Source organism: Cyprinus carpio, chromosome A4 (genome assembly GCF_018340385.1).
Source record: "Cyprinus carpio isolate SPL01 chromosome A4, ASM1834038v1, whole genome shotgun sequence".
Lineage (NCBI taxonomy): Eukaryota > Metazoa > Chordata > Actinopteri > Cypriniformes > Cyprinidae > Cyprinus > Cyprinus carpio.
In genome coordinates, this window is record NC_056575.1 from 12,388,537 (window position 1) to 12,396,698 (window position 8,162).

General features: G+C 37.2%; 1 pseudogene; it reads left to right on the top strand.

Annotated features, from left to right (window-relative positions):
* The first annotated feature begins 921 nt into the window (after nucleotides 1-921).
* On the top strand, nucleotides 922-7,907 carry LOC122134128 (annotated as a pseudogene).
* Nucleotides 7,908-8,162: the final 255 nt, after the last annotated feature.

The following is an 8,162-nucleotide window of genomic DNA, read 5'->3' on the forward strand; positions in this document are numbered from 1 at the left end:
TATAAATACACACACATAAATTATAATTTTAGAAAATATTACATGTTATATACATTTATATATTTATAGTCTTCATATTTTATATTATATAATATATTTAATATATAAACCATAACATATTCTTCTTAAATATCCTACATGCAGGTGTGTGTATTATATATACATAATATAAATATCTACACAGTATACACACATATATTATGTAAACAAAACACTTATTTTGGATGTGATTAATCGTGATTATCATTTGACAGCCCTAATATTTTTATATGTACAGTATTTTTGATAATAATAATTACTATTTTTAAACGTATATATGTATAATTGTTTACATTTTTATAATTATATTTCTATTAATTAATATATTATTAATAATAATACTTATGTGTTTGTGTGTGTACTATGTGTACTATATATATTTATTTATTATTTTTTTTTCTTGAATAAAACACACAATAGACTCACCAGTATTCATTCTGGGTAATGTAACAGACGAAGGGGTCCAGTTTTCGGGTGCTACATAAAACGTGAAGGTGCTGTCTGATGCTGGGACTGGCCTGCACATGCTAAGCTGGACTTGGTATTATAAGGGCCAGTTTAAGAAACTTCATACAGCTGCTGCTGAGGCCAGAATTGATTTTTGGCAAAACACTCTGAAACCTCAAAGATCCTTAACAACTCAGGTCCTTTCTGCCATCCGAGGCAAGCAGAGCCCTGTCAGAGTCCTGTCAGGAAAACCTCAAACCAGAGCAGTGTATCAAAGAGGCCTGCAGGCACTTAAACGCCAGCGCCTCCTGCCAAACTAAATGAGCAAGAAATAAAGTTTTTGACCTTGTGAGTTTGTTTTATATGTCTTTGCAATACCACTATACTAGGAAAGTTCATGAAATACTGTATAATAATGCTTTTACAGCACTAAACATGGTGGGACCTGTAGGGGCTCCGTTGCTGGCACGCAAAAAAGCCAAATATAATGTTATCAGCGCAGAGAAGAAACAAAGCAAACGTTTGGACATTTTTTAGACAGTTTTCGATTGTTAAAATGTAAATAGAGACGCCCAATGCCGCGATATTTGTATTTTATGGATTTTTACTAAAAAATAAGCATATCAAATTGATCTTATATTCCATGTTCACTTGTTGATGACTAAAGCTGTTGCGTCTTGCATTGTCTTACATTTTTTGTTTTAACTTTATAGTTATATATATACAGTATGTACAGGTTTCTAAACACATAAGTGTCGTTTGTTCTGAAATAAATGTATTTATCCACGCCTGAAACGCTACAAACAAACAACGTCGTCCAAGGGTCGAGCTCATGAATGTTAATTTAGATTACGCAAACGGTTTTGATAGTGCCTGGAGTGTTGAGTTACGTAATTACGCATATTAATATTCATGAGCCAAACTTTTGTTACGGTTAGAATTTTTTAAGCTTAAAGCATTTTCAAGAGGATTTATTTAAGAGACAATTCAAGAGACAATTATTTAAAGTAACTAAAACTCGTAGGTAATTTTATAAATAAAATATTATGTATGACTAAAATTATAGGCATATATGTCAATGTCCACTACTGACAAAAATAAGAACACGGGACTTCTACAGCGTCTAAAAAATCATGACGTCAATCATGTTTCGTTATTTTTTTGGTCTCAGCGGCTCATGCTTTTATTTTATCCTGATTATTACCATACTTATAATGTGATTAAGTTTATATGGTAGCACCTAGTTTCTTTAATCACACGTGTGAAAAAAAGCATTTTTGTTATTAATTTTAGCAGAAGTACAATACTTTAAAAAACAAAAAAAACAAAAAAAAACAAATTAACATTTACGAATCTTAACTTTTTAGGACAGTTTGAGCGCTTTTCTTCCACTAGAGGGAGCAGCGGCGGAGACTGATGACGTGGTGAGCAAACATGGCGGCGCCTGTGACGGGCACAACAGCTACAGCAGCAATGATCTTTCTCATCTAGCGCGTACAGTGAATGCAGTAAATCTGAATCTCCTTTAGAGGGTGAAAACTTTACAGATGAATGTAGTTGAAACTTGTTCGGACAAGAGATAGGTGGCGATCTTAAGTCGCTAAAGAAGGTGTCAGGGCTTTTGGAGAAACTGACATTGGAGAACAAGCAGCTGGAGGAGCAGGTAAAAAAATAAAGCCACAGAGACGACGTTAACATCGTTTAAGTGTTGTAAAGCATACAGAAAGAATTAAGCCATTTTCTTAAATGGGAATTTTAATGATTTAAGTTATTACGATTGGCTTAAAAATGTAAGACACAACTACACCGAATGCTTGACTATGTATTTATTTAGTATTTTTTGTTTATTTATTATTTGCGACTGCATAAATAAAAATTTACAAAAGTGATTTTACATACAGAGAATGCATATTAAATGGAAGTAAATTGTCTGCTTTAATGTTTCAAATTACTTCTGTGAAAAAATAAATGTCAGTATATGGGTGAAATTATGTTCCATCCTCATACAGTGTAATGTAAAAATTAAACAACCTACTTATTTGAGACTGGTACTTGTAAAATATGTAAAAGAAAAAAATATCATACTAAATTTTATTATATTTTAAATGATTTAATAATTCTAGAATGACACATGTGTAAAACCTAGTGGTTTGAAGGATAGTGGGAAAAGATTGGTAAAGGTTTAAAATTAGGAGTTAATTTTGGGGCCTGCACTGTGATTCTTAAATACCGTCTTTTAATGTCATTCAATCTTTTGTGTTCGAAATATAACCGACAGATTTTTTTTTTTTGTAAATAATCTTTACACGGAATGACATTTTAGTGAGTGCCTTCTGTAAATCATGGAAAAAATGCAAAAAATTTTTTTTTTTTGTAAATAATCTTTACACGGAATGACATTTTAGTGAGTGCCTTCTTTAATTAATTAAAAAATAAACAAAATAAAATTATATATACATACATACATTTTTTTTATTTTTTATGTTTTTATTTTTTTTTTTATTATTTTAGTATTTTGGTGTTATTTATAAAAAAATACTATAAAACTTTTAAATTTAAATTTTTATTTTTTTTATTTTTTTTTTTTATTTTTTTTTATTTATTTTTTTTTATTTGTAATTTTATTTATTTGTTCAGGAGCATTTGTCTGTGCATGCAGGTGCTGACTGTGTCTTCTTCAGTGCCGCTGCGTGTGTCCGCTGCCCTTTGCCACGGCAGAGGGAGTCTCGAGTGAAGCTGGAGTCTCTACTTGAGAAGGAGAGAGTTTTGTCAACACTTTGCAGCGAAAGCGCATCTGCAGGGCGCACAGGTCTGGGCTGACGGCATCGGACAGGTTTTGGGGTCAGCTAGACACAATAGAGAGGCATATGAAGTACCTTCAATGTCTGGCTCGTATTGAGGAGCTCAGGTAAGGGTTGTCCAGATATTTTGGGAGGGCCACTGGAGGTGTACATTGGCATCTAACACAGGCTGCACTTCGCTTCATTGTGTTGCATTAGTGACAGCAATCCAGCAGTAATCTGATGGGACCCATAGCATGTGGGATGCAGCTCGGTTGCACTAGACAGGATGGCACTCTCTTGATATGGGTTTGAGGGAGTCAGGCTGTAGCCACTTGCAGGCTTTCCTCAGAGAAACACTTCGTTCGCTTTTGGCACAAGATCCTTAAAGACAAACTGGCCAGGTATTAGGCTTATGAGTATTTAGAACAAATTGTATGTCTAAAAGAATAAATATTTTAAAGTTCACGCTAAACGTTTGGTTCTGTTTCAGTGATTTTGAGGAAGTCCTGACGCACGTTCCACTGGAAAACGTTCATCTCGCCCCCTAGCACAGAGACCCTCTCCCTCCCCCAGCCAACGCACAGGGAGCTCAACAGCCAGCTGGAGCTTAACTGGTCTCCCAATTCTCTCTCTCCAGACCTCGTATCCTAAATATCTTCTGGAATTAAATCCACTTTAATATAGATTTTCTCAATACACTCCACTGGATTGTTTCAGTGTGCATAACCTGAGGGGTTATATTGATTCAGGGTCATAACAATATCCTTAAAGTGTGAGACAAACTACATGAGATGCTGTTCTATTTTATTTACAGTATTATTTATTGATTTATTTTGCTGTTTTTAAACATACAAAGCTGGTCATTTTATTTATCGAATTTTTTTTTTTCTCCATTTTTACAATTTAAGTCATTCATTATTTTTTTAGTTTATTTGTTTGTTTTTTATTTAGGGTGCAAACGCTGGGACATTTTCCTTAACAGGTGCTGAAGTGATGACCTTATATCAGAGAAGGAAGAAAAACACCGGTCTCGTCCTGGGCAGTCCCAGACTCCTCCACTCTCATTGCCCATTCAGATGCATGCTGAACTGCTTACCCCTCAGTAAAGAGGTTCAAAAAGGTATCACTTCACTGGAAAACGCCGCCAGACAGGAACAACAACATTTAAGCAAGGTCAGAGATACACACATTTGTTTGAGTAGGCAAGCTACTGATAAACGATTCAAATGTACCTATATAATATACCAGATATGAATTATCTTTCACCTTACAAGGCCAGGAAGTGGTATTTTGACCCAAGTCCTCATTTGGATGGGAAAACAGCTCCAACTTTATGGATGAGAAGATTCAGCCGGTATTGGATCGTGCTGGGGCCCAAAGTTTAACGCAAAAAAAAAAAGGGTATGTTCATCAACTGGTTACAGTCGGTATGAAATGAAAATTCAATTTTTAAATGCATTGATTGGCATTTTACGTTTTATTTCACCTCATACAGCCTCTCATTCAGATCTGCCTCATTTTTTGCAATAATACATTTCACTCGGATGTACATCACAATATGACTGAAAAGGCCTGTTGCGAATTCTGTTTTATTGCGACTTTAAAAAAAATGAGCCATCAAAGCCATCATTAGGGCTTAAAGTCTTATCATTGTCCTCTAGGTGGAACTGTGCAGAGGGCTCCTGACTCTGGCACAGGAGAAGCTCGCCCAGGACGCTCCACGATTGCTCTACGATGATGGCTCTCTTCTGCACCTAGCTGGACAGGTGCTCCAGTTCGAAAAAGAGCTCCGCGGCACCCAACCACAGTTACCCGCGAACATATCCCGGCGTCTTGCACATACTACTGGAGAGGAGACCCGTGTTCCAGAAGTGGCTCAGTTGTGGAGAGAAGAGAGTGAGTGTATATGCTAGAAATTGAATGTCAAATTTTCAATTTCTATGATAGAAATTATAAATTGTGTATGTTGCTCTCTAGTGGCTGTGGAAAAAGTGGACGCCATGCTGTCTGCAGAGGGAGCCTGGAGGTCTCAGTACAAAGACATTCACGATATGGATGAACTTAAAGCACCAGATTGTGCAGAGACCTTCATGACCCTTCTGCTGGTCATCACAGGTATCAATAAAAAAATCCTCATCCTCATATTTGATTATTAGGTTAAAACTTGTTTCTAAATCTCTCCACCATCCTTCTCTTAGAACGGTACCGCTCTTTGCCGTGTCCACGGGCTCAGCTCAGTTTCCTGGCTTTGCAGAAGGAGCTGGTGGACTTCTTTTTTCGTATACGCCTCACGCAGGTCATGAAAGAAGAGTCCCGACAGCCGCTGAGCCCTCGCTACTGCGCCATCCTCAATGCTGCCAACTACATCTCCACTGTTCTCAGTGACTGGGGGGACAATGTTGTAAGTGTTTTTCAGTAACAGTAACAGGAATTTGTATGAGGTCAGGTGTGTTCCAAACCTGTTCCTGGGAGGGCCACTGTCCCTGCAGAGTTTAACTCTAACCCTAAATAAACAAACCTGAAGCAAAGCAATCAAGGTCTTCAGAGTCACTAGAAACTTCCAGGCAAGTGTGTTGGAGTTGGTTGGAGCTAAATACTGCAGGATACTGGCCCTCCAGGAGCAGGATTGAAACACCTGTATAAGGGTAATGAGGGGCATGTTGCTTATTTTTTGTATTATTAGTCATTTAGCATTTTTTATAATCATTTCTTTGAAAAAAACAAAACAACTAATTAATATTTGAAGAATTCTTGTACACCAAATCACCCAGGTCATTTGGTGTAACTAACATAAAGCAAAAAAAAAAAAAATTTAAATAATTAATATTAATTCTTCAAAGTCTTGATTGAGAACAGAAACCCATGCATGCACAAAATGTTTTTGTTTTCTTTCAGTTCTTCTTGCAGTTGCAGCAAGCTGCCCCCAGTAGTCAGTTGGCGAGGAGATCCTAGGTCCTCTTGGGGCCACAGAGACGGGGCGTCTGGCCTCTCTGGAAGGATCTTTGTTTGAGGCTCTGTTGGCCCTGCTGGAAAGGCTACGAGGAGACATGCTGGGACGACTGCTAGATGCAGTCATGAGAGACGTCAAAGAGAAGGCACAGCCATACTGCAAGGACAGGTATGGGTGGGAATAACCTAAAAACTCAACAGTTGTGTTAACAGTGCGTTTAAATGATTCCTTATGAAGATGTGCTTTTTTTTCAGTGTTTAGTTTTAGGCCTCAACGGCCCTTAAATGGCTCTTTAGTTCACCAGAATTAGGAAACTAGAAAATTAGTTAGGATGGTTTGAATGTGAGCAGCGATCTCTGGGCTCTTTTTGTACCAGGTTTTGAAGTGTAAGTGTATGAAGTGAATCTGGGCTATTTCAGGTGGATCTCTTGTTGCCATCACAGAACGACCAAAGCCACTATGTCGTTATCCAGCTCTGCATGTCCCATGATGCTTTGCCTACGAGATCACCTGCTCCAGCTGCAGCAGATGTTGTGTCTTCCTCTGTTTCAGACGTTCTGGCAGGGCCTTGCCGAGAGACTCGACAACTTCATCTATGAAGATGTCAGTCTCTTTCTTCATCTTTTTCACTGTTAAAACTTAATTTACCATAAACTAATCTGGATTAAACTAATGTTGACACTAATGTACAAAAGTTTAGATTTGGGTCAGATTTTTAAAATGTTTTTTGAAAGTAGTCTCCTATACTCAACAAGGCTGCATTTATTTGATTTAAAATATGGTTAAAACAGTAATATTGAGAAGAATTATTACAAGTACTGTCACTTTTGATCAATTAAAAGCATCCTTGTTGAATACAAGTATTTTCTTTTTTTTATTTTTTTAAAGAATCTTAAATTTTTAAAGGTAGTGTATCTTTAAAAACCTCAAAATCAAACTTAAAAATGTAGAATGGTTGAAGAAAAGAGACAAAACTTTCATATTTAAGTCAGGATTACCTGTATTTGAAGTCTGCATGCATTATGTTTGTTGGAGTGTTTGTTATTTGTTTTTTTGCTCTCGCCCTTAGCTGATCCTGTATAAACCATTTCAATGAAGGCGGGGTGGCACAGCTTCAATACGACGATATGACCAGAAACCTCTTCCCTCTCTTTGGACACTACTGCAAGAGACCTGAAAACTTCTTCAAACAGTACTTTTTACGTTTATTCAGAGCTAATATTTAGGAATACCTCATTCTAATTGGTCTCTTTCCTCATCTCAGTGTGAAGGAGGCCTGCATCATCCTGACTCTGAAGGTCGGCCCGGCGCTGCTGTTGTGTGATATGCTGAAGCAGTCAGAGGAAGATGAGGGCATTCTGAACCATCAGCAACCCAGTCCAGAGTCAGCGCTCAATGAACTGGGAGTCTATAAGCTGGCCCCCAGTGATGTGCAGATCCTTCTCAACCTCACGCTCAGCCTGCTCAAACAATGAGAAATCACCCAAAAGCAGCACCAAGGAAGCATTACAGAGCACTCAAACACCTGTTATACTTATACTTATTTCCTACATCAGCTGATCTACAGTATTTAAAGTGAACTGAAGGGAAGAGAAATATGAAGAGTATGCTGATGTAAAAAAAAGTAAAGAAAAAAGGTTTTGCTGACATAATTTCAGTAATTCACAAATAAATTAACACATGTTTCAGAGCTTTCCTCTTTATTTGGTGTTAAATAAAAACTTCTACATTTTTGTATAGTATATTAGATATGAGTATTTGGGGAATTTGGTTTTATCTCATGAAACTAGGGCAGATCAAGTCTATGGGTTTTAGCTCAGAAGAGATAGGAGCCATGTAATGATGGCTGTATCTTGCAGTGTGCCACCTGTTGCAGGATTAAAGCAGCGTTCCAGGTTCAGAAGAGTCTGCATGCTTGGGTCAAAGGGCATCTGTGTGGGTAC